This window comes from Microtus pennsylvanicus, chromosome 1 (genome assembly GCF_037038515.1).
Source record: "Microtus pennsylvanicus isolate mMicPen1 chromosome 1, mMicPen1.hap1, whole genome shotgun sequence".
Lineage (NCBI taxonomy): Eukaryota > Metazoa > Chordata > Mammalia > Rodentia > Cricetidae > Microtus > Microtus pennsylvanicus.
The window spans coordinates 149,295,439-149,315,460 of record NC_134579.1 but is presented as its reverse complement, the minus strand read 5'-3'; the positions used below and the strand labels follow the sequence as shown (position 1 = coordinate 149,315,460).

The window sequence follows — 20,022 nt, the reverse complement described above, 5'->3', positions numbered from 1 at the left end:
GAGCTCTAACATAAACCACAAAATTAAATACATTTTTATAATAATATAAGATGATAACACAAAATTAAAACTACAATTATATACTACCACATAATTATTAAAATGATTCATGCGAACACCTCACAACTCACAAAGTGTCAGGGAGGATGTGACAAACTGGAATCTGGAATATTGCGGGAGGAAATCCGAAGCACACAGTGACTTACAACTGAGTCTGGTAACTTCTTCAAAACTTAAACCTTGGGCTGGAGAGAGGGCTTCATATTTAAGGCCTCACGCTGCTGTTGCAGAGGACCTGGGTTCCATTTCCAGGACACACACAGGTTCATAACCATCCGTAACCAGTTCCAGGCAATCCAATACCATCTTTGAGCCTTCACAGGCAGCAGGCATGCATTCGGTGTACATAAAGACATGCAGACAAAATACTCACACCTGAGAAAACAACGAATACCTAAAGCATGTGGGCTGCACGTCTACATAAGAGCACAAGGTCCCCAACAAAACTAGTGACCCATGCGGATGTGACAGTTATGAAGACTATACAGAAAACAATCATTGGGGCTGGAGAGATGGCTCAGAGGTTAAGACCACTGACTGCTCTTCCAGAGGTCCTGAGTTCAATTCCCAGCAACCACATGGTGGCTCACAGCTATCTAGCCATCTATAATGAGATCTGGTGCCCTCTTCTGGCATGTGTACATATATGGAAGGAATGTTGTACACATAATAAATAAATTAATTAAAAAAAGAGAACAATCATTTATTCCAGGAACTGCAGCATTCAGTGAGAAAAAAAGCAAACAAACAACAATAACAACAAAAACCATGTCTTATTTAAACATTAACCACTGTTCCTCCTCCATTCAAACTCAGTAGCATTGAAACTCCACTCCACACCGGTGCAGTCAAGAACACAGGGCGTGGCCTAGCGGTGGTGGTGCATGCACCTCTAATCCCAGCACTTGGGAGGCGGAGGCAGGCTGATCTCTGAGTTTGAGGCCAGTCTGGTCTACACTACGAGTTCCAGAACAGCCAGAGCTACAAAGAGAAATCCTGTCTCAACAAAGCAAAAAAACAAAACAAAATAAAGCGAAACAAAAAAAAAAACCAACAAAAAACACGCACAACAACAACCACAGGGCTTCTTCTTCTTGCTAAGTTTCCTAGAAAGCATCAATTTCTTGGGAATAGGAAGATGGCAATAATTTTCATATTGTCCCAGTGTTCTTATTGTTGACTAACGTTCACTGAATGGCTCCCTCACACTCTCAGGACTTCTCTTCAGACTCTGGCTCACTCCTAAGGCTGAACAAGGCTGAACAAGGCTGGCCAATGGCTGGAGACTTTCGTCTGCATTCACAGACCTATCTGGGATGTGTGGCTCTCACTAATAACAGCAGACATCTGCTCAAAGCTTTCCCAGATTCAATGGGTTCACGGTGCATCCCAGCTCTGTGGCCTCCCTAGTTCAATAGGATGGAGGTGTGGGTGAGGGTTCCTCACCTTTGAGACATTCTTGACTTGTGTCCAGCGAACGTTCTCTTGTGTGCGGACAGTAGATGATGAAAAAGATTTCCCTTGTTCACTGCATTCAATGCTTCTATTCAGCGTGAGTCTTCCGGTGTCTAGAAAGTCCAGTCCTGTAGGAAAACACTTGGCCACATTCCTGGCACTCATGATGCTTTGTTGCGGTGTGGAATCTCTGGTGTTTAATGAGGCTGCACCTCACAGTAAAGGATCTCCCGCACACGTTACACTTAAAAGGTTTCCCTCTGCTGTGAACTTTTCGGTGTTTGATGAGGTGTGAGTTCTTTTTAAAACGCTTCCTACATTCGCCGCACTCAAAAGGCCTTTCCCCGGTGTGCACGCGTGCATGGTAAACAAGGCTGGATCTTTCCTTAATTTTCCACACTCGCTACACTTGTAAGGCTTTTCTCCAGTATGAACTTGATTATGCCGGATGAGGCTGGATTTGTTCATGTACGATTCTCCACACTGGCTGCATTTGTAAGGTCTTTCTCCAGTGTGAAGTCTTTGATGCCCAACAAGGGAGCGGTTATGTAAGAACTCTTTCCCACATTCACTGCATCTGAAAGGCTTCTCTCCAGTGTGAACTTTGACATGTTGATTCAGGTCAGCCTTTTGGATGAAGGATTTCTCACATTTCCCACACTTAAAAGGCTTTTCTCCGGTGTGTATCCTCCGGTGTCGAAGAAGCAGAGACTTACAACTGAAGGATTTGCCACAGTCACAGCATTGGAGGTTCCTCTTCTTACTGAGAATGACCTTTTTTCTCTCAGTGCTCCCAGGTGGCTCTGCACTTCTGTGAGTCACACGATGCCCAAGAGGCCCGGAGGGAGTCTGGAGGTCCCTCACCTTGTCTGTGCTTTGTAAACTCTTCTCTGAAAGGTCACCTTTCATGCTCTTCACAACTGGACTGCTGCTCTCTGCTTGGCACAAGGCTTTCTCTGCACAGCTCAGCTCTTGCCGTTGGAGCGTGATTGCATGAAACCGTCCTTTCATGGGAATGTTCTGCTCACAAGGTATCTTGTCAACCTCAGCTCCTTTGCAGCAACCCAAACACGAAGAAGCAATGATAAGGGATAGATAGACTTTGAAGTGGCAACATGCACAAGTGATCAGCACCTGAGATTGCCCACAGAAATTTCTAGACGGGAAGGACCTACGACAGTGATGAGACCAGAAGGTCCCTCTCCCAGGAAAGCACGTGAGCAACAACTCGGGAATGGCATGCGGCACAAGGAAGGGTGCTGGGGACCTGAATTCCTTCCTCAGAAAACAGCTTTCTGCAGAGCCTCAATTGTTGGAGACTATCCTGGTTGTTTTTTTTTTCTTCTTGGCACAAGCTAGGGTCATCTGAGAACAGGAAACCTCTATTGTCAAAGTGACACCATAAAATAATCAAGGGTTATTTTTTAAAAATTAAAAATTGATGTAGGTGAGCCCAGCTCTTAGGGGGGTGGTGCCACCCCCCTGGTCAGCTAATCCTGGCTGAGTAAGCTTGAGGAGCAAGCCAGTAAGCAGTGTTCCTCCATGGCCTCTGCTTCAGTTTCTGCCTTGAGTTCCTGTCTTGAATTATGCTTAGTCTAGGGCTTTTACTGGGGAATGTAAGATGAAATAAACCCTTTCTTCCTCAAGTTGCTTTCGGTTATGGTTTTATCACAGTAATCAAAGCTCTAAGACAGAGATACTTAACTCAGTGCAGAAGGCTATGGCTATGCCCATTGAAGACAACACCCAAAGAACCTGTACTCCAGGACTGCTCAGGGGACTTGTGCACACTAACAACACCGTCCAGAAAAGCCAGTGTTACACAGTGCCACAGGTGAGCAGGCAAACACACACAAGACTCATAGGTGAGAGACAGCCCTGGCTCTGAAATAATAGCAATGAAGTGCCTGTCCACATACTTGGAGTCAGGAATCTCAGTGCAGGGATGAAGGACTCTCCTGAAGACTCCAGCCGAGGGATGTCACGGGCTCCAGAAGGTATGAGTCCTAAAGTGAAGAGCAGGATAGGGGAATGACATACCAAGTCAGAGTGATGTAACTCATGGTAAACCACAGGAAAGAAAACTAACGACAAAGACCCCTGGAGAGATCGTGCAAAATAATCCACCAAATAGTGTGTATATCAGTGCCACAATTCCTGTCCCAAGCAGACCCAAGCCACCCAGAGAACAGTAGTACCTGGATCATAGGAACGCCACATATTTACAGTGTCATGGAGAGGCCACCAGTGTGAACTCTATGAAGCTACCATAAGATTCCTCACCCCAGGCTGCTTCCTATGTCCATTTGCTGTACTTCAGAGAAAGAAGATGGAAGTGTACCAAGCCCAGGTCTTCCACATGCATCTCCTACTCCAGGACAGTGGGGAAAGAGTCAATGATCCATGGACCAGTTTGGGAAGGAGACATCTCTCTCTAGAAAGAAGCCAAGCCAGACAGGATGCTCTTACAGAATGGGGGGAGGGGACTTACATGAGGACATGAGAACAAAGACCTCCATCATCACGTGGTGGTACAGACGCCTCTGAGGGTCATCAAGCAGTGTCCACTCCTCCTTCGAGAAGTAGATAGCCATGTCGCTAAAGGTCACAGAGATTAATGAGTTAGGACAAAAAAGTCTCCTTCCCCTGGACTTTTGACATCCCAGAGACAGCCCCTCCTACTTAGCTTCCTTCTCCAGAGGGCCCCAGGCTCTTGATCCATTGACAGTCTCTACTCAAGGTTGCAGTGACCACTGCATTCAGCACCAGCCACGAGAGGCAGATAGACAAATGAAATTCATCCAGTCTTGACATCTGTCGTGGGAAGTTCTACCTTTCTAAAAATTTAGGTAGGTTCCTCTACATTATGCTAACCAGATTTGTGCAGATCTGAGCGCTGTTCTCCACTATAGCCCTAGCACGGGAGCTTGGAGTCCATCTATTCATTCTTCCTGTTATTCTGCACATCACTCTTCATAATGTCCCTCTCTTTCTCATTTTAGTGTTCAAACCCACAGCTTCTCATCTACTGTGCCACTCCCAACCGCTGCCTTCCACCACATCCAGCAGATCTCCGGCACACCCAGGGCTTCTGAGCATTCCTAGTCCATCTCACTTCCAGGCATTTCCTAAAATCCACCGCTGGAACTTGAATACCTCTGACTCTTAAGGGAGTGGTTTCTATAAAAGCAGCCTATCCATATAATTCCTGCTCTGGTCTCAGAGACCTTATTTTTTATTTATTTGCTTTTATTTTATGTGCATTGGTGTTTTACTTGCATATATGTCTGTGTGAAGATTTCAGGTTTCACACCGGATAGTTGTGAGCCACCATGTGGGTGCTAAGAATTAAACCCGGGTTCTCTGGAAGAACAGCCAGTGCTCTCAACCACTGAACTCTCTCTCCAGTGCTGAAATCTTATATTCTATAATCATCTTCCATGGAATTCAGACATAGGATAGGCGAATAGCAAGTAAAGAGTTCCACTATCTTCCCAGACATCACTTATCACAGAATTGACGAGTGTGAGTTCCTGTGGCACCCTCCACTTACCTCTTCAGAGTTAGTCGATGCCTTTGTACTTACTGGAACCTGTGGGTAAAGGTTTGAGTAAAATGCAATTATGTTGGCATCCTGAAGGATCATCCAAGCCCCCCTCATACCTCAGTCAGGTTTATCCATGTTGAGCTTCAGACCTCAATGAGGTCTCTTATTTTCTGTGTGCCCTTGGATCAACTCCTCGGTGCTGTCTTCTGGAAAATGGGAATGAGCATGACATCCATTCCTTGACAGCAATACTGTCCTTTTTAAAATTTGTTTATTTATTATGTATACAGTGCTCTGGCTGCATGTATGCCTGCAAGCCAGAAGAGGGCACCTGATCTCATCACAGATGTTGGCGAGCCATCATGAGGTTGCTGGGAATTGAACGCAGAAGCTGAAAGAGCAGCCAGTGCGCTTAATCACTGAGGCATCTCTCTAGTCCGACAGCAGTACTATTGTACTGCCCTCTGTCCTACATGTCAAGTACTCTGTGCAGTCCCTTCCTGGATGTATAACACTGTAGGCGAGACTTTTAGTACAAACAGGTAGGCACCGCCAGGCTCACCTACTATTACAGTTCCAGGGTTCACAGCTGGTTAAGGCTGGAGCTTACCTTTCTCCTCTGGTGGCAAGCATGGCACTTCCTGCACTGTCGAAGGTATCCTGTAGGGATGAAGCTTCCCGGTGAGTGTGACGCCATGGCTTATGACTCAAGTGTGATGTGTTTTCAGCACTAGGGTCTTACTGTCAAGTTCTGGCAGGCAGCCAGGAGCACTGACAATAGCCTGTAATGTTTGGTGGCCTCTGGTACCTCATTGGCCAGCAACTCCAAAAGCAGTGATCATGTTTGGCACTAGGCTTTTTATTTGGTAGTCTGTGGTGTCTAGCCTGGCGTGGGTGCACTATTTCTCAGTATGCTGGTTAGTTTCTGTCAGCTTAAGACAAACTTAGCCATATTTAGCAACAGGGACTCTTAACTGAGGAATTGTCATCAGATTGCTCTGTGGGCATTTGTATGAGGGATTTCCTTGATTAATGATTGGTGCGGGAGGACTCAGCCCACCGTGGACATTGCCACCTCTGTACAGGTGGTCCTCAGTAATGTAAGAAGCAAGCTGAGCATGCCATGGGGAGCCAGCCAGAAAGCAACGTTTCTCTGTGGTTTCTGTTCCAGTTCCTGCCTTGAGTTCTGCCTGACTCCCTCAATGATGAACTATGCAGTGGAAGTATAAGCCAATGGGTTGGCTAGTTTTATGGCAACTTGACACAAGCTAGAGTTATCTGAAGGAAGGGCAACGCAGTTGAGAAAATGCCTGCATAATATTGACTGTAGGGCATTTTCTTAATTAGTGATCGATAGGGGAGGGTCCAGCCCATAGTGTGTGGTACCCTAGGTTCTATATATATAAAAATGCAAGCTGAGCAAATTATGAGGAGTAAGCCAATAAGCAGCACCCTTCATGACTTCTGTTTCAGCTCCCGCCTCCCTGCCCTGTGGGAGTTCCTGTCCTGACTTCCGTTCCTTTGATGATGAACAGTGTTGTGGAAGTGTAAGCTACATAAACCCTCTCCTCCCAAGCTTCTCTGGTTGTGGTGTCTTGTCACAGCAACACAGATTCCAAGACAGCCAACTAAAGCCTTTCCTCCAGGGTTTGTTTCTATCATGGTCTTTATTACAGCAAGAAACAAGCACACCCCATTATAGAGTCATTGTGTGTGTGTGTGTAAGCTTCTATGATAGTGGGTTTCTATATGAGTTTTTGTTTGTTTGTTTGCTTGCTTGTTCATGTTTTTGAGACAGAGACTCTCTACATAGCCCTGGCTATTCTAGAACTCACTATGTAGAGCAGGCTGACTTTGATCCTACAGAAATTCACCTGCCTCTGCCTTCCAAGTGCTGGACTTATAGGCATGAGCCACCACACCTAGCGCCCATATGATTTCTCAAAAAGTCTTTAGTGATGTTTTTCTCCCCCTCAGTCTCCTCTTTACCCTTACCTCCCACCCCAACTCAATTTAACCTTTATTGTCCCATGTTTCCCTTTATACTACTACATCCTATCTCCCCTCCCTTGAAAACCCCCCACCCGTCAATTTTCTGACCACTCTGGGTACTCCAAATGTAACATACACATCTGATTCAAAGTTAACATCCACAAATGAAGAAAAAAATATCACATTTCTATTTCTGGACATGGGTTACCTCATTCCAAATGACGGTTTCCAACTCCATCTGTTTACCGTGAATTCCATAATTTTGTTTTTCTTAACAGTGGAATAATATTCCATTGTGTAAATGTACCACATTTTCATTATCAAGTATCAGTTGAGGAGCATCTAGGCTGTTTCTATTTCTGGATATTGTGAACAAAATAGCAAGAACAAGGATTTACTAATCAACAACTTTCTTACCGAACTTACGTCCTGCCTCACAAGATGAACCCCAACACTGACACCACTCTGGGGCCACAAGTCTCTGTGTCTGCTACACGGACATGGTATTAGACGGACTCTCAATGCCTCCATAGATCAATCATCTCTCAACCCTCATCATCGAAGCTTCTATTTGCAGAAAATGGCAATCAACAGGATGGCCTACAACTAGCGAAGATGCAAAGAATAAGGAATTTTGGAAGGCCAAGCCCTGTGCTAAGCACTATTCCCGTGGCTCAGGAATCACTGGGAAAGGGAGAGTGGTAGAAAGAATGTAAGAGTCAGAGGTATTGGAGAACAATGAGGAAACGGTGTTTCCTAGACATGGCAAGGCAGCTGCATATGAACTCATAACAATTGTGACAGCAATCTTAAGAGCTGGGCGTGGTCAAGCCAGACTACGGGGAGGGACAGTAGATACAAAGTCCACTCCTAACAAAAGAGCTATTGACAACTGATGGTTGCTGGGAGAGCAAAAGTCTGTTTTCTTTAAGAGTATAGTTCTTGGTAAAGCAACCAAGCTCTGGTAGGCAGCCATACATCCAAGAGTATATATATATATATGCTGGACTCAACGGTTTGGATAGGGAAGCGGGGTGCAGCTGGGAGGACCTAGAGGAGGGGATGAATATGATCAAAAGACAGTGAAAGAAATTTTCAGAGAACTGAAGATTTTTCCCTCAAAAGCAAATATGTGGGCCTGCTTTTATAAAACATGCTTTTGTTTTCTATACACTTATTTAAGGGTGTGATATTTGGGGCCAGAGATATGGCGCAGCTATTAAGAACACTAGTTGCGCTGGGTGGTGGTGGCTTACACCTTTAATCCTAGCACTCGGGAGGCAGAGACAGGCAGATCTCTGTGATTTTGAGGCCAGACTGGTCTACAAGAGCTAGTTCCAGGACAGTCAAAGATACACAGAGAAACCTTGTTTCGAAGAACAACAACAAAAAAGCCAAAACAAACAAACAAACAAAAAAGAACACTGGTGGTTCTTCCAGAAGACCTAGGCTTGATTCCTAGTGTTCACGTGGTAGCTCAAATTGTAGCAGCAATCCCAGGGAATCCAATACCACCTTCTGGCCTCTGTAGGCACCGAGCACACATGTGGTGCACAGACATACATGCAGGCAAAACACCCATACACAGAAAAACAAGCAAGGAAACGGACAAAGATTGTGATACTTGACACACTAGGCTTTAATCAAGTGCAGAATATGTTTTCAAGAAATTGTTAAGTGCTCATGATAATGTTATTTCCATGCTGTTTTAATTGTCCATTTATGTGTGACTCTCGACCAAACACTGTCAAGTTCAGAGTGAATAAATACAGGGGCTGAACCTGAGAAATCAGGCTCTGGGCTTCAGCTACCTGCCTGGTGTGCACCCCAAGGAGGGAAATCTGCTGAAGGTCCTTCCACAGAAACAGGGGACCATCCCTCTGCACAAGGCTAAGCACAGATAGGGTACTCATGCCAACTGCATGACTGACCTTCCTTTTCTCCACAGGGAGTGTCCACGAAGGCCTGCTGAGCCATATCTATCCCACCAATAGCCATGTCTCAATCACAATCTAGAACGCTGATACTCTAGGGATGTATCCAGTCCTGCAGACACCAGCCAATACCACATCAGATCACAGGACTCCATTTTTGGAGCTGCCTGTGGCTCAGCTGTAGAGTACCAGCCACCAGCAAAGGGCTGGGGATGAGGTTCAATACAGAGGGCTTGAAGATCCTGGGTTACAGCCTCAGGACCACAAGCTGACAATAAACCTTCAGCTTTCCTTTCTCAGCCCAGAGCTGAGTGGGTAAGGAAAACGGCAGTGTCAGACAGTGAAGCCGCAAATACACCAGGCAGGGATGACCCAGACTAGGCAATGTGGGACAGGAGAACCTAGGCGAAGCCCAAGGGGAAACTGGACTCAGTCTATGGGGATTTTTTCTTGGGGAGGGAAAATGTGAGATCTGAGACCTGTAAAGTTAATCCAGGCCTGGGTCGGTAAGATGGCTGGTGGGTAAAAGAGCTGCAGAAACCAGACGATCTGAGCTCAATTCCCAGATCCCGCGTGAAGGTAGACGGAGAGAAACACACCAACGGAACTTGTTCTATGTGCTCTATGTGTGTACGATAGCATGTCTGGACCCCACCCCTCCCACTCACACACAGGTGTGGTGGCCCGCGTCAGAGCTGAACAAACTTCTTCGAGTTCAAGGCCAGCCTGATTCAGATAACAACTCCCAGAAGAGCTAGGGCTACACAGTGAGACCCTGCTTCAAACAAAAAGAGAAAATGGGAAGTAAAGAAGGAAGGGAAGGTAGGTAAATTGGTAGTTCAAATAACAGACCATGGGGGCACATGTCTGTAATCTCAGTGTCTGGGAGGCTGCAACAGGAGGATTATGAGTTTGAGGCCAGCCTGTGCTACACTCACGAATCTTCCCAGGTTCGTTAGTGGACGTGTCTGAAAACCCCATGCCATGGAGAAATTTTAGACAGCCAAGCTTTTATTGAACACTAGGACGGGGCAGGGGGATTGAGGTGGGGAAGTGGGGACAGAGACAGAGAGAGGGAGAGAGAGAGAGAGAGAGAGAGAGAGAGAGAGAGAGAGAGAGAGAGGAAGTGGGGACAGAGAGAGAGAGAGGGAGGGAGGAAGGGAGGGAGGGGAGGAGGAGGAAGAGAAGGAGGGGAGGAGGAGGAGGAAGAAGAGGAGGAGGAGGAAGAGGAAGAGGAGGAGAAGAGAGAGAGAGAGAGAGAGAGAGAGAGAGAGAGAGAGAGAGAGAGAGAGAGAGAGAGAGAGCGCACAGGCACACAGGCACACGATAGGGTCACGTGGCACGCACCTGTTCCTTGGCTCCCTGCCCAGACACAGCAGTCTGACTTGATTGAATAGCTGGGTCCATAGACATGGCTGTGCTCCCCAGGCCTGCAACCTGTCACACGGGGTCCTCTGCAGACTTCAAACCTGTCTGGTCGCAAAAGCACCAAACAAAGCCTTGCTCCTCTCTAGTCTTCCAGTCCTGGGCAACAAGGTTTTAAAACAAAACAAAACAAAACAAAACAACAGCTTTCCACTGACCTGATACGAGCATCCAAAAAAAACAATCACTTGCCAACAACCACTGTGTCCCAATCCTTTTTTTTTTTGTCTTTTCTTTTCTTTTTTCTTTTTGTTAAAGCCTGCGGAAGTGCCTGTTTTCATTGGCTGAGCCCCTCTGCGCTGTCTCTTCTGGGTAATGTAGTTCAAATAATATGTACCCTGAAGAGAAGGACATAGCCAAAGAGGCAGAAGCTATAGAAGCGGTATGTAAGGAGTTAAAGACACTCCTGCAGACACTGTGGTGGTTACAGATGCGCTGGTGTTTCCATCAAGGGTGGATTCCTGGGTCTGAATCCGATATGCATTCCCAAGTTTCCCTTCGCACGGGGATGCTCAGCTTAAAAGCTAATGGTGACAGTGCCATATCTGATGTGTAAAAATGCGAAAACATTCTGAATTCTCGAAAGAGGTCTCCGCGATTCCGAAGTGTGCCCTTCTTTCCCCTCCACCTGTATTCCTGTCTTTTCTCCTGGGCCTAGGATGTGTTCATTATGGCAGATACTCATACACGGTCCTCTGTATCCTTTCCTCTTCTGTATTCAGTATCCCACTCTTTCTGAATTCACAACCCACTCCCCGCAGGTGGGCATCATGCTGCCGTGTTGTGGTGGAAGAGATGCTAAACCTTCCTTGTATGTTATTCCGCTGCCTCAGACTCCACTATCATTTCTCTGATCCTCCTGATTCTCATCTCTGTACGAAGTGATGATCAAACTTCATAGGTTCAAGGGGACTCCAGAAGACAAGAGATAATGAAAGGTTCCTATCATTCTGGAACATTCCGAAACTGGATGGCGAGTGTAGATTCTAGAAAGGGTGGGCCCCGACATTGCTACTGACTGTGTGCTATGGTAGAGAAAGGTCTAACTAACCATTTTGTCCTTTCTGCAATGGTCTTCATTTTCTATCCCGCCTCCTTTCTGTTTTGAGGAAGTGTGGTGATGAGGTGTAATTGGCAGAGCAAAGCACTGGAACAAAGAGTGGGAAGCCCCCTACCTTCTTAAATCAGGCATAGGCGATAAATCATTAAGCTGGGTGTGGTGGCCCAGGTTTTTAATCCCAGCACTCAAGGGAGGCAGAGGCAAGCAATCTTTGTGAGGATAGCCTGATCTACATAGTGATTCCTAGGCTAGTCAGGGCTATATAGGAAGACCTTGTCTCAAAAACCATAATTAATAATGATGATGATGATGATGATGATAGTGATTACTGGGTGGTGGTGGTGCATGCCCTTAATCCTAGCACTCAGAAAGCAGAGGCAAGAATCCCTATGAGTCTGAGGCCAGTCTGGTCTATCCAGTAAGCTCCACAACAGATAGGGCTACACAGAGAAATTCTGTCTCCAAAACACAAAATATAACAACAATAGATTAAATCATTGTCTTGAAACATGCTAGAAAAGTAGATTCTAGTCAGGCAGTGGTGGTGTATGCCTTTAATCCCTGCATTTAGGAGGCAGAGGCAGGCAGATCTCAGTGAGTTCGAGGCCAACCTGGTCTACAGAGCTAGTTTCAGGACAGACTACAAAGCTACACACAGACACCCTGTCTTGAAAAACAAAAAACAAAATATAAAAAAGGAAGGAAAGGAAAAGTAGATTCTAGACTATTCTACTCTGAAACATAAAGTGGAGCTGGTCACCATGGCATGGGCCTTTACAGAAAAATCTGATATACATACTATAAAATATGGTCATAGCAAAATTCATAGAGTATAGAAAACTCTGCAAGAAATTCAGAATCTGGAGATAAGAGGATATCACCTAGAGAGTTCCACACAGATAGTAAGGAAGGTTATAAAGACTTCAATGAATGAAACCATTGAGTCCATTTCTAGGGACTTTTCCAGGTATGTGAGGGAGTACAAGAGACCTGTGGGCACTGTTTCATCTCAAGTGCTGAACCTGAAGACCATCTGTTAACTAGAACTAACCCAGTGTGCAGGGAGCTGGAGAGTTGATGCACTGGTTAAATACAAGAGACCCGTGGGCACTGTTTCATCTCAAGTGCTGAACCTGAAGACCATCTGTTAACTAGCACTAACCCAATGTGCAGGGAGCTGGAGAGTTGATGCACTGGTTAGGAGCACTTGGTGGTCTTGCAGAGGGCCCTGGTGTGATTCTCAGCACCCGCATGGTGGCCCATAACTGTTTGTAACTCCAGTTCCAGGGGATCCATTGCCCTCTTCTGACTTCTGAGGGCACCAAGGAACCAGACATGTACATAGTTCATATATGATGCATATATGCAGATAAAACACTCAGACACATGAAATGATAAAATAAATAAATCTAAAAAAATTAAATACAATGTACAGACTTCTCAGGAATATTTATTTTATTTTAGGAACATTTTATTGAATGTGCAAACACATTAAAATACAGAAATAGATTTTGAAGTGGTTTAATATTGCTGCAAGATTAAACAAATGGGTTATATAAACAGACTAAAATGCTATGCATGTGTAGAATTGTAAGAATACCATCATAGAAATAACACACCACTTACTTTTCATTGCCATTCTCTTCAAATAAAAATTTCTCCTTGTTAAATTCACATATATCTCCTAAAATTTGCACAATAAATTCCAGTCATCCTTAAACAATAAGAAGTTGGGTTGAATGAGCTTCCTTCAAGCTCCAGTGCCTTCAGATTGTATTTGGACTGCCCTTGTGAGGGCCCTTGCAGGTGGTCACAGAAGGAAGAGACCCAACAAGAGGTGAGAAGGAAAACTTAGATTGACTGTCAACCTGATCAAGCCTTCCGGGAGGCTGATCTCATACTGTTTATTCCCAACAAATTTAAACACTTAAATTTGGGGGAAGGTAAGTTCTCCTGGTGTAACACAATCCCCTGTGCACAGGAAGTTGTATTTACATTGGAAGTTGACTCAGGGTACACGCCATGTCATTTCTTCCAAAGAGGTGAGTTCTAGAGATAGGCAACCTGTACTAGCTGAAGGTCCTAAGGAAGGGTCTGGCCTGGCCTTGGTCATACAGATAGCAAAGAAATCATTTTTGGGCTATTAGCCACCTCTGGTCCTGGTTGTAGGAGCTTGATATGGCCTGGCCTAACAAATAATCTGGATAACCTGGCTATTAATTACTTCCAATTCCCTGCTTTCTGACAAAACAGCTTTTATGTCCTTCCCTTTGAAAGAACAATCCTGAATGCTTGATATTCTTGGTTTCCCTGGAGATCTGTAGGTACAAGGACCTTTGTGCTCCCAACACCCCTGAACTCTTAAAAATACCACTTTACTTTCCTTCCGTCTGTCCGTCTGTGTGTGTGAGTGTTTAATTGTTGTTTTTAGACAAGGTCATACGTAGCCGTGGGTCAATCAGACTTGCTAGGTAGCTAAGGATGACCTTGAACTTCTGATGCACTGCCTCTACTTCTTGAGTACGTGGGTCACTCCTTTACAGTGGTATCGACAGAGCTGTGCACACTAGGCAAGAATTCTAGCAAACAAGTTCGATGTCCAGCATCTCCCAGCAGCTTTTGACATCACCATTATGTTGGTCTATTTTTATTTGTTTTTTTTTTTCGAGACAGGGTTTCTCTGTGGCTTTGGAACTCTGTAGACCAGGCTGGTCTCTAACTCACAGAGATCTTCCTGCCTCCCAAGTGCTGGGATTAAAGGCGTGTGCCACCATTGCCCGGCATGTTGGTCTATTCTTAAAGTATTTGGTTTATTGATGTATTGGTGAGTTGATGTGTTGGTGGATGTCCACGTGTTTGCACCTCCGAGTTTGCCAGTGAATAATATGAGACAGACCAAGGTTTCAGACCCTTTAGAACTGGAGTGGCAGGGGTTTACAAGAAGCCACGTTTGTTCTCTGGTTGCTGCAATTGGAACACCAGTCATCATGGTTGCTAAACAGACACTAAAATGAAGAAGGACGCTTAAAAGAAATCCCACACTAGCTCAGAATTGAGATAGTACATGGTTATTCATTTAGGGGTAAACTCACAAATCAGAATCCTCTGCTGGAATGGTGAACAGCAACCGAATCCACAGCCAGAAAAGAAGCCAGAAGCGTGCTTTTCATTGGCATAGATATCATAAGAGGCCACGCCCAAGTGGGCAGGTAACTTAAAGTCTACCGGCTGTAGGATTTCCTGCCTCACCAAAGTTTACATTCTTACTGACCTCCAAGGGTACCAAGCTCTGGGGCCATTGGTGCACAGTTCTGCTTATGGGTTCGCTGACCATTGTGTTCAACATGGAGCAACGAAAGGAAAGTGGACAAATGAACTCAAGCGTGATGCTTGACACGGTGTCACAGCTCTCAACCAGCTCACTCACATGAGGCCCCCACATCATGTGTCCCATTATAACCAAGATTCAGCTGCCACTCTCTGTCCCCCGGAGGCCATGTGTACACACTCCCTCTCAACTTGCACATCTCTCTTGTCCTGAACCTCTCTTTCCATCTTGGTATACAAGATTCAGCTGAGGCTACTGTTCAAGTCTTAAGCTATGCTTTCCAGTTGTTTCCAACACATTTTCTGAGCATTCCCAATTTGTTACATCCAGGCATTTAAAATTTTAATTTATGTCTGTATTTTATGTATGAGTGCTCTACCTGCATGTATGACCATGTGCTAGAAGAGGGCATCAGACTCTATTATAGATGGTTGTGAGCTGCCATGTGGTTGCAGGGTATTGGACTCTTAGGAGCTCTGGAGGAGCAGCTGATGCTCTTAAATGTTCAGCCATCTCTCCAACCCACCAGCCACATCCAGGCAGTTTGTATAGTGCACCATGGGAACTCTAATACCTCCAGATCTCAAGACAGGAGTTGTCAGAGATGGGAACCTCTCCATATAATCCTGCTGCTGACTCGTTGGCTTTCCATTCTGTGATCGCCTTCCACGGAAATCAGAGGGAACATTAGCGGGAAGAGAAGCAGAGCATCCTGGGACACTACAGTACCAGAGATAACTCAAGTGGGGACTGGGGAGTGTGCGTTCCTGAGGCACCCTCCGCTTATCTCTTTAGGGTGAGTAGGTGTCTTTGCATTAAAAGGAACCGGTGGTAAAACACGGCTGCTATTGTGGATAGCAATGATGCTGGCACCACCAAAGACCACCCAAACCCTCCCTCACACATGCAGGCTGGTATACTGTCATTTTGTCCTCAGTCCTCAGCGAGGTCTCAGACTGCGTGCTCTTGAACAAGGCAACAAACCCCTACATGTTATCCTCTGGAACATGGGGATAAAAATGATACCCCTACACTAAAGGCAGTATTACTGTGTCAAACTATGTGTATTTGGATGAAAAAAATAAAATAAAAAGGAAAGAATGCGCCAGCTCCTAGGTATGGCAGGGAAGAGGTTTTATTGTAGATGTGAGGGAGAGCACAGCCAGAGGCAGAGACAAGAGTGAACAGAACCCTGAAAGACCCTGTGAAGAGAAGGGGTGGGGGCAAGGGAGAGAGGAAACTGGAGGGGAGCTGCCCAGCAAAAGGAGTATCCTGTGCTAAGAGACTGGCCAAGATCATGGCATAGTCAAATTGGCTGAGTTATATAGGGGCCAGAGAAGCTGGGGGACAGAAGTCCAGCCTAATATCTGGGTAGGAGAGTTCAGGGGAGGGGCCAGGGTATGCCAGCCTGGAAGGCCTTGTAACTGAAACAGACTGAGAAACTGGGAGGACCCGGAGGCCAGTTTCCACTTTGATGTGTTAATGGACAGTTCATTTAGCCTTTTGTCCTGGATTAGAGACCTAGTGGTAAGGTCTCTCTCCCCATACATATAATTTGAGTTCTATTAAGAATTTCAATGCAAGTAACCAGGCAGGTTTTAGAAATGTATGGCTTTACTTTATATACATTTAATCTGGAATGTGATATCTAACAATTACATTTTTATCAAGGTTGGGTGAGGTGGCACACACCTTTTAATCTCAGTGCCCTGCCATTGGAGACTGAATCAGGTAGAAGTCTGTGAGTTCAAGCTCCAAACCAGTTAGGGAGGGCTTTACAATCAGATACTTTGATTAAAGAAAAGAAAAGAAGAGGAAAAAAAAGTCTTTATTCTTAAGCAATTGTCAAGGGCTCATAATAATGTTATTTCCATGCTGTTTTAATCACCCATTTGTGTGTGAATCTTGACCAAGATAGTTCAGAGTGAGTAAACACAAGGACTGACCCTGAGAAATCAGGCTCTGTGCTTCAGCTACCTGCCTGGTGTGCGCCCCAAGAAGGGAACTCTGCTTAGGGTCCTTCCATGGGGACGGGAGACCATCCCTCTGCATAAGGCTGAGGCGCTGAGGCACAGATAGGGTATTCGTGCCAACTGCATGACTGACCGTAGTTCATTCTCGGCCTGTTGAGCCAAACCTGTCCCACCAATGTCTCAATCACAACAGGTATTCCCCACACTCTAGAAATATCCAGGCCTGTAGCCACCAGCCAGAAGGTGCCTGCATCAGTTGTTACATCTGATGCTGCACCATGAGGAAGGAGAGAGACAACACTTACAGGTTCCAAAGACTTTACTAATCCACTACAATAGGAAGTCTGGTGTGGTGGTGCACTCCGATAAGCTCAAGACTTGGGAGGTGGAGGTAGGAGGATCAAGAGTTCAAGGTCAACCTCAGCTACGTAATAATTCACCACGTAAGTGGGTTACTGACTGAACAGGGCTGCAGGGCTGACAGCCCCAAGTAGGCCAGAAGCAGGGTTTACAAGTAGAAAAATCACAAATGTTTGTTGCCAAGTTACAGTTACAATTTTCACCAATTAGAATTTAGAGATTAGGGATTTCTTTGAGTGTTCCTGTGGTCAGTAGTTATACAATGCAAGCCTTTCAGTCCAACCAATCAGGTTCATTTGTTCCTTCGTGGTTGGGAAGAGCCATGGTGTTTCTAAAGGACTAAAGATGCATAATGACTGTCTCCAAGAAGGAGGCTGGTCAGCCATTGGAAAGTTCTTCCTTCCCCTAGGCTTTGGGAACCTGAACTTTGGTGCACCCTACAGGTAAAATGTCTGAAGTCAAATGTCAGTACTTAGGCCAAGTGCTTTTGCCTGTTCCCTTCCAGTGGAGGAAGTTCCGCTCTCCAGCTCCTTCTCACCTCTCGTTTCAATCAAGTCCAAGTCCACCTAAAATGAAAAAAAAAATCAATTTTAAGAACTATTTCTATTTTCTTTGTAAGAGTGTCTGCCTGCATGTATGTATATGCAGCACATGCCTGGAGGCTCTGTGGAGGCCAGAAAAAGGTGCCAGGTGTCATGGAACTGGAAGGACAATTAGTGTGAGCCCCAAGTGGAACTGGAAACTGAACCAAGGTCCTCTGCGAGAGCAGCAAATGCAACTGGGTTTGGGTGTGGTGGTGCACACCTTTAATCCCAGCATTCCAAAGGCAGAGGTGGGGGGCGTGGAAGAAATGACTAAGCTGGGTGTGGTGGCTCACCTCACCTCTGTAACACCAGCACCCTGAAGTTATCCACACACACACACACACTAAAATCCCATACAAAAATTAAACAACTAAGCCCTACATGGTGAGGCTCACCCTTGGCGCTTCTCCAACCAAGTTCAAGGCTAATCTGGTCCACAGAACAAGTTCCAGAACAGCCAGGGCTACATAGAGCGTCCCTGTCTCAAATACCACCAAACAACACCAAAATTCCTTCTGGAAGGTGCAACACTCCAGAACAGTAGTTCTCAAGGTGTGGGTTTGGAGCCCTTTGTGGGAGGAATGATCCTTTCACAGGGGTTACCTAAGACCATAGGAAATCATCGGAAATGACTGATATTTATGTCACAACCCATAACAGTAGCAAAATTACAGTTATGGAATAGCAATGGAAACAGTTTTGTGGTTGGGGTCATCACAGCATGAGAGACTGTATTAAAGGGTCACAGCATTAGGAAGGCTGAGAACCACTGCTCTTGCACACACATGTCAAAAGTGGGAATCCAGGGAAAGCGATTGGCTAAGGGGGAAAAGGAACTGTCTGAATGTAATCAGCTGCAATCATGCGGTGGAAGGAACAAACTGACGTTGGCAAAGGGTACTCCAGCCTGGACAAGTGCGGGGACACACATACCAATGATCCCCCCCCCTTTAAAACTGAGTAAAAGCTTATGATTTTACTGTCTTCATAACAAAATCATCTCAGCCTGGTGCTTGCCACATTGCTTGCAGAAAGTCCAGCGGGTCTTAGCAATGTTCACATGTTTACGGATATTGGCCAGAAAGCAAATACAATTTTAAAAGAGTAAAATTAGTAGGTAAAAATGGGAGCCATGTAGTCTGGATCACTAGGAGGGGACATCAGCCCAGTGCGCAAGATCACGACCCAGACCCTAGGTGTTAGTATTCAGGCATCTGTACTGGCCTGCCCTTTGGGTCCAGACAGGCTAGGTCCACAGCTGTAGCCACCCCCTGTGTGCATTCACTATGTTCCCACCATGCCACGGGGACGCAATGCCTTTAATCCCAGCCCTCGGGGGAGGCAGAGGCAGGCAAATCTCTGTGAGTTCGAGGCCAGCCTGGTCTACAAGAGCTAGTTCCAGGAATGGCTCCAAAGCTACAGAGAAACCCTGTCTCAAAAAAAAAAAAAAGCACTGTCCCCTCCTTCCCTGCTCTCTTCCTCTCACTCTCCTCCCTCTCTCCCCACTCTCTTCCTTTTCCTTCTCTGCCTGTCTCTGTCCCCCTCTGCCTCTCTTTCTTTTCTTCTGCCTCCCTTGTCCCCAGAGGTTGGTCTTGCCTTCCCACTCCCCTCTTAATGTTCTCGTTGCCCTAATAAAAAAATCCCTAAAGTGAACTCTGTGGCACGTGTCTTTCTCTCGTTTTTTACAATTACAACACCAGGGCATTTTAGCATCAGGTAGGCCAGAGATCATGTATCACCCCATACGGAGTTCGCAACCCACCTGACTGGGCTACCCAAAGAGGCACATGAACAGGGACATTCCTGCCCAAGGTTTAGAACCAGTCACACCATGGTGGTGAAGATTTCAGTGGCGTCCATGTGCCAGGGAAAAAGCCTTCCATCTCTCGACTCCCCCCCCCCCCCCCGCCACCTTTTTTTCCCCAGTCAGGGTTTCTCTATGTAGCCTTGACTGTACTTGAATTCACTCCAAAGACCAGGCTTGCCTCAAACACAGAGATCCGCTAGGATTAAAGGCAAGCACCCACTGCTAGGGTCAGCCTTCGGGCCTTTCTGTAGAGGTTGCATGCACCATGGAGATCCAGACAGTTAAAGAGATAGAAGGTAACAGAGAAACTCTGTCTCCACACACACACACACAGAGAGAGAGAGAGAGAGAGAGAGAGAGAGAGAGAGAGACAGAGACAGAGACAGAGAGACAGAGAGAGAGAGAGACAGAGAGAGAAGCAGTGTGTAAGGAGGTAAGGAGTTAACAGGATTCTTGGAGATAGAGTGGAGGTTACACACGTACCAGTATTCTCATTT

The 20,022-nt window shown here is 45.8% G+C and overlaps 1 pseudogene; it reads right to left on the bottom strand.

Annotated features, from left to right (window-relative positions):
* Positions 1-421: 421 nt before the first annotated feature.
* Positions 422-14,918, bottom strand: LOC142837490 (uncharacterized; annotated as a pseudogene).
* Between the last annotated feature and the right edge of the window lie 5,104 nt (positions 14,919-20,022).